Below are 14583 nucleotides of genomic sequence, written 5' to 3' on the forward strand. Positions count from 1 at the left end.
CTTCTCACGAATTTTAATTTGAAGTCTATTTTATCTGATATTAGGATTGCAACTCCGGCCTGTTTATGGGGTCCATTTGCTTGGTAGATTTTATTCCAGCCTTTAACATTGAAAATGTGTTTGTTTTTATGGGCAAGATGTGACTCCGGAAGGTAGCAGATAGAAGGGTCTTGTTTTTTAATCCAATTAGTTGGTCTATGTCGTTTAATTGGAGAGTTCAGTCCGTTAATGATGATAGAAAGGACTGAGAGGTATTTGGGGGTTCCTGCCATGTTATCCACCTTCTTGGCGCCTGCAAAAACTAGGTTCTTCCTATCGTTCTTGGATTCTCAGTTTGGGTGCAGTTTCTTGGCCTTTATTGTGGTCTTGTTGGTTTTCTATGTATAGGACATCTTTAAGAATCTTTTGTAGGGCTGGTTTGGTGGAGATGTATTGTTTCCATTTTTCTTTGCTATGGAAGGTTTTTATTTGGCCTTCAGTTATGAAGGAGAGTTTAGCTGGGTACAGTATTCTTGGTTGATAGTTGTTTGTTTTTAGGGCATGGCATACATCATTCCAGGCTCTTCTTGCTTTGATTGTCTCTGCTGAGAAATCTGAGGTGATTCTAATTGGTTTCCCTTTATAGGTGATTAACCTTTTCTCCTTGACAGCTTTAAGGATCTTTTCCATGGTCTGAGTTGTTCCTGTGTGGATTATAATGTGACGGTGGGATGTCCTATTCTATTTGGAGTTCAAAAAGCTTCTTGTATCTGAATAGGCCTATCTTTTTGCATGTTTGGGAAGTTCTCTGCTAGGATCCTGTTAAACAAATTTCCTAGACCATTAACTTCTGTTTCTAGGTGCTCCTCTACACCCATTATCCTTAGATTAGGCCTTCTGATGGTGTCTTCCAAGTGTTGGATAGATCTGTCATATTTATTGGACTTGTCTTGGATGGTTGTATGTTCTTTCTCTATAATATCTAGGCTGTTTTCAATCCCCGAGATTCGATCTTCTGCATGGTCTAACCTGCTGTCAAAGCTTTCTACTTTGTTTTTTATCTCTTTTCCTTCTAATTGGTCAGCTTTGATGGCTTCAAATTCTTTGTTGAAGCTTTGTTTTAGATCTTGTATGAAGTTCTTTACTTCCTTAATTTGGTGTTCAGTGTTTATTCTCAAATCACTTAGTTGATTGCTTATGATTTCCTTGTACTCCCATTCCTTCTGTTGGGCTCCATTCAGCATTCCCTTTGTGGTCTCCCTGACTTCCTTCAGCTCTTTGTTAATGGATTCCATGAATGCCTTTAGTGATCTTTGTGTATTCTCTTCCTGCTCTCTCAATTCCTGCATTACACTTTGATTAGCTTCCTCCCGTTCGTGGGAGTCCTGTAGTTCTCTTTGAGTGTTCTCAGCCTGCTCACACCATTCCTGCCTTTCTCTTTGAGTATTCTCAAGCTGCTCACGCAAATCCTTTATCAATTTTTGAGTAGCTTCCTCATGCTTGTGATATTCCTGTATAAACTTTTGGATTGCCTCCTCTGTCTCCCTATCACGCTCATACAGAGTCCTTTTTATGTTTTCAATCTTTTCCTTTATTATGTTTTCAATCTTTTCCTTTATCATGTTTGCCAGCAGTGTTTGTAGAGCTATTTAGAAATTGTCCTCTGGATTATTCATTATCTGTTCTGTCCCCTGATTATCAAGATTGGGAATTGAGATACCCGGATTTGCCATTTTTTTGTGTTTTTCCGGCTTACTCTGCCCATTTGAGATGAAAATAGCACCAGTTTTGTGCTAGAACACTATCTTAAGGCAAGCATCAACCAAAGTCTGAATTTGTACACTCAATAGTCTACAGATACAATCTAGTTCAACAGATACATCTATTCAACATCAAACAACTATACATTAATGGGCTACGAACTGCAAAGAAGAATTTGGAAGACCAGAAATTATTAGGGTTAGGGAGAGATATGGATAAAAATTAGGAATAGATTGATGTGGGGAGGCTCAGAGAGAGTTTACTAAGTCCTAATCTCAAAGCAGGAAATAGGTAGGGTAGGATGAAAATAGAGAGGGAGAAAAAAAGAAGAAAGGGAAAGAGAAAAGAAAAGAGACCAGAAAAAATAGAAAAGTAAAAATTAATAAAATTATGTAGACCCGATAACTATCTATTTAGAGAAGAAGGTGAATATATTGAGAGAAGGGGAGGGACATAAAGGAGATGTGAAAAACCTAAAAATAAAAATGCTTAAAATATTATATAGGTATAAAGAGGTAGTACTGCTATTAAGGAATTTAAGTCTTAGAGGTTTTGAATTGAGTGATAAATTTCTGGATTAAGTGTGTACACAATGGGGGATAGGGTCTAATAGTCAACTAAGGGTTTATCTGAGGATGTGCAGGACAAGAATTAAGTCACATAAAGAAGAACGAAAGAGAAGAGAACGTGAAAAGGATAAGAAAAGAAGAAAAAAGATGAGAAGTTCAGTGGAGGTAAACAAAAAAGAAAGAGATAATTAAAATAGAAAAAAGAGAGAAAGAAAACAAAAAAAGAAAGAAAAACGCACACTCACGTATCCCTAAAATAAAAATTATAAGAGGAAAAAAAATTTCTGGAAAACAATTTTTTTTCAAAAAAGGCAAAAATTAAGGATTAAAAAAAGTTTTGGAAAAGAAAAAAAAAATTTTATATAAGGTACCAAAAAAAATTTTTTTAAAGAAGAAGAAGAAGAAGAAGAAGAAGAAGAAGAAGAAGAAGAAGAAGAAGAAGAAGAAGAAGAAGAAGAAGAAGAAGAAGAAGAAGAAGAAGAAGAAGAAGAAGAAGAAGAAGAAGAAAAGTTCTTTGATTTTTTTTGGGAGGGGTGGGAAAAATCCTGTATCTCCCTTGTGTCTGTAGCCAGCCTTTTGTTGGAGTCTCTGGTCTGCTTGTGGTCCTGTGGCTTGGTTGGTTTCTTAAGTCAGTTTGTTCGAACAGGCAGACAAATGCTCTGCTTTACCCAGGATTTGGCGATCCTCCTCCCAGGTTAGTTCATTTGGAGGCAGATCTACTTCGAGTATCACAAAAGAGGGGGATGCAGTGATGAGGCTAGGTTCTGGGTAGAGTTGAGGCCTTTCAACAGACAGTAGCTTTTCCCGGGGGCTAGTTTTTGAAAAACTCACAGAGCCCAGCCTGGAGCCATTCTCAGGGTTTCTGTTTACTGAATTTCAATTGATTGTTGAGGCTGCTAGAGGAAGGGGCAGCCTCTGGCTCTGATTACCCAGTGAAGAAAGTCACTCCTAGGGCTGGTGCCCGAGCTGTGTGACTTTTCCCTGGGTGGAGCTGAGTCTGGCAGTTCAAGTTAGGTTCTTGTGACCTGCTAAATGACTCTAGATTTCTTCCAATGCCTGAGTTGGAGCTAGCAGCTCCACTGAGCTTTGTCGGTATCCAAGATGGAGATCTCTGGTGCTGGGGGTAGGGGTGGCCTTCCCTCCTCTGCTCCCTGAGAAGGAGTGAAGATGTCAGGCTTCTACTCATGCCGAGTCTTGGTTCCTGGGTTGTCTCTGGTCTGCAAACTGCAGGATGAAGATGTCCACTCCTTGTCAGTTCTTGCTGGTGTTGAGTAGAATCCGCTCGCCTGCTGCGTCTGGCTTCTTCATCCCAGACTCTCTGTGGCTCAGGTATGGCTCCTGTGCTCACCCGCCGCCACCTCCACAGCTGCCGCTGCCGCGGCAGCTGCTGGCAAGAGCTCAGAAGTGTCTCCTTGCCTGGGTTTCCCCTCTCTGGCCTAACTCTCTGTCCTGTGATGGCACACTTGGTGTAATTCTCTGGCTTAAGACTGTTCACTGGAACTCTAAAACTGCTTTCTATGGGAGAGCTTGCTTAGATTCCAGCTTCTCCTCCGCCATCTTCCTGGAACACCCCCCCCAAGTTAGGGTGTTTCTAATGAGTGGCTGCTTCCAAGTTCTTTCAAAAGGAGAACAGATATTATCTAAAGAATATCCATAAAAGGATATTTTGCCAAGCTAGGGTGTACTAAAGGCTCTTGACCAATCATGCACATCTCTAGAGACACAGGTTCCATTCCTACTCACCAGCTCTAAGGCATGTAAACAAGGACTTCTCCCTCTTTTTCTTGGTCTCATGGGTCATGCATTCCTCCATCTGAATTTGTAAGCTCCAGAAGAATATATAAGCAGAAGAGCAAGTCTGAAGAGGGCATGTTTAGCTTGACATACTGTGTAAGTTCTTTCAGGGTTTCTTGGTTCTTGTGGTCATAGAAATCATCAGGGCAGAAGAGCATCTTCATAGGGAAGATGGAACAAATCATGCTGTGGGCATATTGGTGATAAGGAAAATGAGAGCCCGCCCTCCCCATCCTGAGCCTTGTACTAAAGCATTTTTCTGGCAGGACGTGCATTTTGGGAAGTGGGAAGAGACTCCTGCAAGCAGGATGTTCCTCACAACCCACTTCTAGGAATTTCTCAAATACAATCCTCTATAATTCTGCATGTGCTAGGAAGAGAAAGTTGTTTCCCCACTGAATCTGACTTGTTATACACAGTCCTCCTTGTCATCCATGAGAGTCCAAAGCCACAAACACATCCACAACTGTGTAATCTGCTATCCACTGAAGTGGCAAGCCTCAACCCCCTGGTAAAAATCACAACTGGTGTGCAAAGAAGAAAGTTGACTTTGATTCAGAAACCTCAAAGATACCCAGTTTTCAAGGACTGAACTTATCTTTGTGCCAACATCCACTTACTTCTTCATCTTTTTCATCTTCCTCCCAGTTACAGTAGAAGGATCTATACCAATGGAAGGGGAGGAGGATGCTAACTCTATGCTTCTCCTTTTCTGAACTAACAGGACACACATGGGACTGGCTAAGTCCCAAATGGCAATGTAAACATGACAGACAAAAAGTGGAGGTATGTCTATACAATTTCAAGGAAATTCTGTGAGGATGTTTATATGCATCTGTCCAAATAAGTGCACAATGGCTCATGCCTCTAATCCTACTAATCAGGAGGGTGAGATCTGAGGATCACAGTTTGAACCCAGTCTAGTTTGTAAAATTCTAAAGACACTTATCTTCAAGTAACCAGTCCAAGGCCAGACCTGGAACTGGGGCTCAAATGGTAGAGTGCTAGGAATGGGACAGCACTCAGGCCCCAAATTCAAGTTGCATCCTTGCTTCTTTCTATATTCCCTCAAAGGCCTACAAGATAGTGATTTCCTAGGTGAGGGTGGACTTTGGGTGGGGCTGACTCATTTCTTTAATCCTAGTCTCTCAGCAAGCAAACTGCTAAGGCTCCACTAGCTCCTGAGGCAAATGAAATATTCTGGCAGCCCAGTCCTAAAGAATTAACTTGGAGTGCACTTCTTTGTCTCAAGCCAATTTCCTGTGATAAGACCTCAGTGAAACAGTTTCAGAGAAGTATCAAGTATTCCAATAATCTGCCGGGGGGGGGGGGTATCATCAGCCCTGGGTTTGAAAGAAGAACACTCATTTTTTAAACAGAATATCCAGCAACTGCTCCATTGTTCCCAATTCTCTATAGTGGTGGAGGAAGTTTCCAACACAGAAGAAATCACCTTTCTGGTAGGCAGGGAACAGGTCCATTGCCAACATTTACAACAAGCCTGAATCCAAGCTGCATATATTATAAGGCACATTCAGGTTTTGGGCTGACTCATTGTCACACTGAGGTGGTAAAAAGAGTGGATCTTTGAAACATGGAAAATGGAGTACACTTCAAAGTGAGTAACAGAGTGGATTGAAAAGTGCATAGTAAATTTTTCTCAGTATACACATATAAAAGCACACAAGAAGAAGGTTGTACTGTAGGCTAGGATGAGATTAAATAGGTTTCCTGTCATACTTACACCTGGCCTGAGTTGCCTTGTGATTCCCTTGGTTTATTTTATAAAAAGGCCTGAGACATTGGATTCATGGTTTGGCACTGATCCAATGTCTGTATCATCGAGTGCAGCACTCATACCACTCATGCCTGAGACCTGAGTCTCTTGAACTTTGAAAACAACACAGGAACATCTTTCTTGTTCCCGAGCTACAGGCCACGTGAGCTGGCTTGAGCTGACTGTCGGTTACAGTTGCCTGTCTCTCAGAGTTCCATATTCTATTCCATTGTAAGGGAGGCAGTGTCATCTCTCAGAGCCCAATGATCAGAGTTGCTTGCTCACATAAGAACATTCCAAAGACAACCTGGAGGCTGAAATCTCCCCTCCAACATCACTCTGTACACATGTGGACATGATCAAATCCAAACATCCTCAGCTAGGCCTACAAGCCAGCATGATCTCAGCCACAAGGAACCCTTCCTAGGTCAGACCCATGCCTTATTTGTCACTATTCCTTTCATCCTTCACAAATCATTTTGCCTCTCAGGGCCTTCTCAGCCTGCCATTTGATTCTTGGATGTATTTTTGACATCTACTTCTTAGGACATTGTTAGGTTTTTATTTCCTAATCTTCTGTTTGCTCTTGAAGCCCGTGTGTGCTGTCATGTGGAAAATCGTACAAGTATTGAAAAACAAACCTTACACCTATAGTCAGACATTTTTATGGGTGTTCATTCTTGTAAGATAAAAGACTATTCTTGATAATTTTCTCATATCTTATGACAGAGGTGAGGGGGAGAAGGGAAGAGGTGCTGCATTGTCTTCTCATAATTCAAAATACAATAGTTGAAGGAATGTAAGATTTAAAGATAAAAGCTATTTTCCTGTCCTTTTTATAAGCTAGTCGTTTATAAAGTATTCCTCACTAAAGTCTTGTCATCTGTGTCCCACGAACTATCCTCCTCATTCAAAATAATCAGGAAAAACTTTCACAAATAAGTGGGCTGTTGTCTAATCTCCGGATAAGAATTTAAGATATAACATTGCCTGCGAATCTGTGTGTGTACATGTGTGTGGGAGGGTGTGTGAATGTATGTGAATGTGTGTTTGTGCATATGTGTGTTTTAGGACTTAAACTCAAGGGCTATATGACATTCCCGAGCATCATTCCCTTGAGTGTAGTGCTCTAACAATTGTGCCACAGTTCCACTGCAAGTTTTCTGTAGTGAACTGGAGAGGAGAGACTCATAAAATTTCCTGCTCAGGCTGTCTGAACTAAATCTCAGGTCTCAACCTCCTGATTAGCTAGAGTTCTAATTATGAGCCTCCAGAACCTGGTGATAAAACTGTTACTGGCGGCAGTGGGGTTGCAAGTTTCAGTCCAGCTTCATAACATTCTATATCATAAAACAGCAACAGTAAAAACCTATATCAAAATACAATAATAAGATATACTTAGAATACAATTTAGTGATATAGTCTGCTAGCATAACTTTCAGGAATCTGTGTTCTTAATGATTTAGCATCACAAAACCAGACAAAATGAGATAATTTCAGTAGACTCTCCAAATTTTTTAATCCATCATATAATAATTTCAAAACATTATAATAAACTGGAAAACATTCATACTTATTAGGAGAATGTAAAAAAGATAAACGATGGCAGATTATGAAATGGAACATTCTACACTGCAGGAAAATTATTGTCATGATGGATATGTGGTGGTATTGTCATCGTGAATATATGATAATGTTCTTCAGAGCAGCAATAGATAAATATATATTTACTAAATATAGTCTAATTTGTCTCGATCTCTATCAACTTCCAATCTTCTACTGCACATTATCAGTTTATTCATGTTTATGGTATATTCCAAAATAACTAGCAGAGTCAGGTTACCAAATTCATTAGCTTCAATGTTTTAGGAGATAAACCTGCTAATTATATTGACTATTTAATATATCAAACATGTAGTGTGCTATCATTGTACTCTCTAAGTATGTACCTACAATTCTTCAAAGTGAAATGGAATACAAGGTTTTGCCTGTAAAGCTAGCTATTTGGGACATCAGTTTCAGACCAGTGTAGTTTTACCTTCAATGCTCCCAAAACCTAGCTATGCATAATGGAATACATCTATCATCTCATGTCCATGGGGAGCTGAGAGCAGGAGGACTTCAATTTCATGCCATACTAGGCAAGAACTTCCATATGGCTCCATCTCAACCAAAGAAGGTTCAACACTGGCAGCACCTATAACCCCCACCTAGGTGAAAATAAAAATAAGAGCAATGTAGTATAAGAAACAAACAGTATTAAAACATGCTAATACAAACCATCATAAACAACACACGTAGTTCTTGTTTCTTATACCTGTAATCCTACCTATAGCTAGGATTATATATGTGAGCCAGAGGCACCAAGCAGTTCATCATTTTAAAAATGACTATTTGAAGCCAGGAGCCAGTGTCTCATGCCTGTAATCCCAGCTACTCATGATTCTGAGATATGAGGATCACAGTTTAAAGACAGCCCAGGAAGAAAAGTCCCCATAAGACTCTAATCTCCAATTAATTACTGAAAAAGCAAATGTGGCTTTGTGGCTCAATTGATAGAGTGCTAACTAACTTGAGCTCAGAATCTCAGAGACAGTGTCCAGGTCCTGAGTTCAAGCCCCACAACTGACAAAAAAAGCATTTTAATGTCTGAATTTTTTTATTGTGAAAATACAGTACAGAGGGGTTACAACTACATGGGCAAGATAATGAGAACATTTCGTATCAAGCATTGTAGCCTCCTCTGTTTCCCCTTACCATCCCTTCCCATCCTCCCTCAATCCTCCCACCTAATCCTCCCCCCAACCAAAGTTATAAAGTTCATTTTCGACATAACAACTTGTATATATCATTGTTGCAATGGGTCCACCTGTATCCCTATTTAAACGATTTGTTTTTGCCCTTCCCCTATACAAATTTTACCAACATCAAATACAGTGAAAGCAGGGGTAAAGCCGTGGGGGAGGGACATGCAAAGCAACAAAGAAATAATCTTATAAATAAATGTGTTAGAAAAAATCGCATGAAAGAAAAAAAACATTTGAATACATATCTTAGGGTTCATTTCCCTAACATCAAATTATCTGACCTTTTCTGCTTGACTCAAACATATACTAGTTACTGCAAAAAAGGGAAAACATGGGACATATATTTCTTTGGGCCTGGCTTACTTCACTTAATATAATTTTTTTCTAAGTCTTTCCATTTCCTAACAAATGGGGCAATGTCATTCTTTCTGATGGAGGCAAAGAATTCCATTGTGTATATATACCACACTTTCTTGATCCATTCATCTATTGAGGGGCATCTGGGTTGGTTCCATATCTTAACCATGGTAAATAATGCTGCAATAAATTGTCGTACTGGTAGCTTTAGTGTGATCTTGTTTGTAAACATTTGGGTAAATGCCCAAAAGTGGGATTGCTGGGTCATAGGGGAGCTCTATGTGGAGTCTTTTGAGGAACCTCCATACTACTTTCCAAAGTGGTTGAACAAGTTTACACTCCCACCAACAATGCAGTAAGGTTCCCTTCTCTCCACATTCCCTCCAGCATCTGTTGTTATTTAGAGTTCTTGATTTTTGCCATTCTAACTGGGGTGAGGTGGTGTCTCAATGTTGTTTGAATTTGCATTTCTTTTTTGGCTAGGGAGGTTGAGCATTTCTTCATGTGTCTATTGGCCATGCTTCTTTCCTCTTCAGAGAAGTTTCTCTTTAAGTCTTTAGCCCACTTATTTATGAGGCAGTTGTTTCTTTGAGGATCTGTTGTTGGGGGATTTAATTTTTTGAGTTCCAGGTATATTTTAGATATGAGACCCTTGTTTGTTGTATGGCTAGTGAAGATCTCCCAACCCGTGGGCTTTCTATTGATCTTACTAGCTAAATCCTTTGCCATGCAGAAGCTCTCCAATTTCATGCAATCCCAATTGTCCAACCTTTCTTTGATTTGTTGTGTTTCCAGGTCTCTATTAAGAAAATTTTGGCCTGTGCCAAGGAGACCTAGAGTTTCTCCTATTCCATCCTGTAATGTTTTCAGAGTGTTTGCTTTGACTCTGACGTCTTTGATCCATTTGGAATTGATTCTGGTGCAGGGTGATATATAAGGATCTAGCTTTAGTTTTCTACAAGTAGTTAATCAATTTTGCCAGCATCTAATGTCTGAATTTCTTGTGAACTAAAATGAAAGCTGTGGTATACAATTCTACAGACTACTGCAGATTTAATTATATTTGTAGTTAGAAAAAGTAGCAGCACTTGAACAAAAGACATTTTTTTCATAAACTAGGGCAGACTGGTCTCTAATTGGAGGACATTGCTACACTCATACGTAGTACTTTTTGGTTGTTTTTTGTTTTGTTTTTAGAACAGGACGAGTGAACTTCTTTCTGCCAGTGGCCATTTGGGTATGTCTGACTTCATTCACAGGCCATGCAGAATTAACAGTAAAGACAGGACAAAGTCAACTGGCAGTAAACTTACTTGTCTTTATGCCATGTTCCAAATAATTTGATTAGCGTATATGTCCCTATAGCCTATAGTTTCCTATTCCTGCCTTCCTCAAAATACAAGCATTTCCACCAGTTCAGATTTGAGCCAGGCAATATTCAGTATTAGTGCAAGAGTCGAGGAAAATTGTAACACAACCAGGGAAGCATGCAACCAACACTTCAGTAGCTGGACACTGGGAATTCAGGCCTATAATCCGAGCTACTCAGGAGGCTGATGATCACAGTTCAAAGCCAGCTCCAGTGAGAAAATCTGTAAGACCCTTCTCTCCAATTAACAATCAAAAATCCATAAAGGGAACCGGGGCTCCAGAGGTAGAGTAGCCTTGATTACAAAACCTCAAGGGCAGCACCCAATTCTGAGTTCAAGCTGCAAGTCCGGCACAAAAACAAAAACAATCAAAAACAACAACAAAAAAAAAACAGAAACTGGGAGAAAGCTAAGGAAAGGATAGCATTGCCTACAAGAAAAATGTACACATTACATGTTTTGTGAAATGGTAAACTCACTGTACACACCTGAGTAACAATTACATTTAAAAAAGAATGTGGGAAATTCCAAAGCCATAGGGCCTTATGATGTGCATCTGCTTTCCAGAATTTCAAATCCCATCATCTGAGCAGGTATCACATAGCCCAGGGTGATTAGAAAGTATGAAGGCAGAGATCTTTTCAGATTGGCCCAGCAAATCTTTGATTACTTTAAGCAAAAAAAGAAAAGAAAGCAAACCAAACAAAATAAACTTTAAGGTTAATTATGCTGCTATTAAAGATTCAGATGTTGGTACACTTTGTAGAGGGAAAGGGAAAATACAAATTCTTCATATAAGGATACAGGTGGACTCATTGCAACAATGAGATGTACAACACATTATGTCAAAAAACGAACTTTACAATTTTGGCGTGGGAGGTGGGAGATGGGAAGGGATGGGAAGGGGAAACAAAGGAGGAGGCAACAATGTTTCATAAGAAATGTACTCATTATCTTGCTCATGTAATTGTAACTTCTCTGTACGTTATTTTCACAATTTAAAAAATTGAAAAAAAAAGATTTCAGGCAGATTTATACTGGTAAATGATGAGTTAGTACATATGTTTTGTAGATACTGAACTCAAATGTGTCAGAAAAATATCCTTGGATTCATAACTAGAAACTGTGAAGTGTAAGGTATATTAATTAGGTAAGTTTCATTAGGTAGCCAATGAAGAAAACAACACATGGTATTCAGTCAGGTAAATTAGTTTATTTTTATGTATTGATTTATTTTTGGTCCAGTTGTGGGGCCTGAACTCTGGGCCTGGGCGCTGTCCCTCAGCTCTTCAGCTCAAGGTTAGCTCTACCACTTGAGCCACAGTGCCACTTCCAGCTTTTTTCTTTTTGCTTATTTGGTGCTGAGGAATCGAACCCAGGGCCCCATGCATGCAAGGCAAGTGCTCTACCACTGAGCCACTTTCCCAGCCCCTAAAGTAGTTTATTTACTGAACTGCTGCCCATGCCATACATGGTGGAGAGGCATGTAGAAAAGGGGGGGGGTGTTGGTGACCCAACCTAGGGCCAAGTCGTATCTAAGCCAAAGACCAGATGAGGTATGCCCAGGTTGGGGAAAAGTCTGACCACATTGGATCTGGATGTGACCTCGGGGCCTGGGACTCTCCTCTGGTCAGATGGAAAGTGTGACCAGTAGCTGACCAGGTTGTGACTTAATGGGGGGGAGGGGTGAGGTGGCTGCCTTCAGGAGTCCCAGATAACTAGGTAACACATAAAGGGTGGAAACTTAGCAAAGAAGTGGGGAGGTGTCTGCATAGGGTCTGCATGGCCTGGGGCAGACCTAATACCAAATACAAGTAGTACCTCTGCCATGTAATTCCTGACTCCAAACCATTCATTTTCAATCATTTCTTCCTTCCTTCCTTCCTTTCTTCCTTCCTTCCTTCCTTCCTTCCTTCCTTCCTTCTTTCTTTCTTTCCTTCCTTCTTTGTTCCTTTGTTCGTTTGTTCATTCCTTCCTTCCTTTCTTTTCTCTCCCCATCTCTCCTCTCTCCCTCTCTCTACCAATCTCTCCTCTCCTTCACTAAACCTCCCTCTCTCCCCTACCCCAGTATTCTCAACTCTCAAATAATGAACACTTGCTGAATTGAACTCACAAGCTGGGAAGAGTAGCTCAATGGGCAAATATGAAATTTAGTTTAATGTTTCCTTACATCTCTACCACAGATCACTGGAATCAAATAATGTACACTCAGCAGCATGCCATCTCAAGCTATTTGGAGGAGGAAAGCAAGCATGTTTTCACTGCATTCTGTGAGGTCCACTCTGGGAAGGTGGGGCAGACTCCTCCCTCCTTTTGGCTAAATCTTAGCCCAGTTTCTGCATCAGAAGAGGTGACTGCCTCGAAGTGAACCAGTTACCTAAGTGACTCAGGTACTGGGCAGAAAACTAGCCTCTTGTGATACTGAGATTAATGGCATGATTCAACATGATTCACTAGTTTGTTGAGGCTGGGACTTCCTAAATTATTGGTTAGGCTATGTTCAAATTGTGATCTATTTATTTCTGATTGCTAACCATGATTATAGATGTGAGCCAGTACATCAGATCATTCAAAGTCCTTTATCATGCATGGAAGACATGAGGTTTCCCAAATGACATACCAGTTGACAGACAGCAAAATAAGTCATTAATTCTGGTTAAGATGTGTTTTTAATGTGAAACAAAATTTACTTAGCAAAATATGACTACTGTGATTATACTTTTAAACTTACCCTACATTTTAATATCAAATCACCTATATTAGCCAATGATTAACTCAAATTACCGGTAATCATTTATTTCTGTCTTCTACAGATAGGCAGAACTGGATCACACACTATTAACTAAAGTGGTAGAATTTGAGAAGATCACACTTCTGAGACATTCTAGGAAGGAAAGTATCACCCATATCCACCTACTAGGTAGGGATATTGGAATGCAATTATGATCCCTGCTTTTTAGGCTAGGTGCAAAAATTGCTAATCTATGAGTAAAGTAACTTAAACAAAAAGGATTGGTGTAGTGACTCCAGTGGTGGAGTACCTGTCTGGCAAACACAACATCAAAACTCAAATCAACTTCCTAAAATTAAAATATGAAAAAGAAAGAACGAACAACTCATGTTGAACATGTGTTCAATGTAAAGATTTACAATAAATTATTGTAGTTATAATACCATCATTTATTTCTAGGGACAAACACATTTTGTGTCAAGCCTAAATGAAAAAATAACACACTATATACGCTTTGTATATGCTTTGGTAAAACACAGGTCTGGCTTACAATGGTGAACCCTTAAGTTTGCATGTGCAGTGGTGTTGCAGGGTTGTTAAAGTTTATGGAAGTCCATCTTTTTGATGAACTTAACATGAAATTACCTAACCAAACAGTTCACTGGACGGATACTGCTGATACACACACACACACACACACACACACACACACACACACACACACACACATGTATGTGTTTATATATTAAGTGATACATGAATAAAATTAATGATGAATAAACTCAGTGAACAGATACCTTTCCCAAATAATTATTTTACCTGAATAAATTCATGTCTTAAACTCTCCAATTACACTTACATAGCTGCTGATTCCCATCAGCTTTTTTATGATACTTTTTTCTTTGTTTTTCAGATGAAAAAACCTGCCAATAAATATACCTGTATGACATTCCTTTCTTTAAAAAATGAAAATGATGTTGTGTAATCTGGTTGTTTATGTGTCATCAAAATAATTTTTTATAATTTCAAGTACATATTGTCTTAGACTTGGATCTCACTCATTTTCTTCCAATAATACCTATAGGAAGGGGAAAATGAAGGATCATTCTGTTACTTTGTGAGCTTCTGTTATTAATCATTGCAATAAGTATTATGAAAATGAAACTCTGAAATTATTTGGAGATTATTTGTAAGTTACCTTTCTACACACTCATGCTACTCCCTCAACTAAATCACAGAACTTAAAATAAGTAACATTTTAGCTGGGAGCCAGTAGCTGATGTCTGTAATCCTAGCTACTCAGGAGCTAAGATCTGAGTATGGTAGTTCAAAGCTAGCCTTAGCAGGAAATCTGTGACACTCTTACCTCCAATTAACAGCCAGAAAAACTGAAGTGGCCCTGTGGCTCAAGTGGTAAAGTGCTAGCCTTGATCTTAAG

General features: G+C 39.5%; 1 long non-coding RNA gene across 1 annotated transcript in view; it reads left to right on the forward strand.

Annotated features, from left to right (window-relative positions):
• The window catches only part of LOC138818283 (uncharacterized), a 75329-nt gene extending 61249 nt beyond the window's left edge, over positions 1–14080 (forward strand). Inside the window, exons 4-6 of the long non-coding RNA XR_011369038.1 lie at positions 12598–12804; positions 13228–13334; positions 14059–14080. This is a non-coding gene — a long non-coding RNA (uncharacterized lncRNA). The remainder of the gene's footprint in view (positions 1–12597; positions 12805–13227; positions 13335–14058) is intronic.
• The last annotated feature ends 503 nt before the right edge of the window (positions 14081–14583 follow it).

This window comes from Dipodomys merriami, unplaced genomic scaffold (genome assembly GCF_024711535.1).
Source record: "Dipodomys merriami isolate MVZ:Mamm:240054 unplaced genomic scaffold, mDipMer1.0.p SCAF_73, whole genome shotgun sequence".
Classification (NCBI taxonomy): Eukaryota; Metazoa; Chordata; class Mammalia; order Rodentia; family Heteromyidae; genus Dipodomys; species Dipodomys merriami.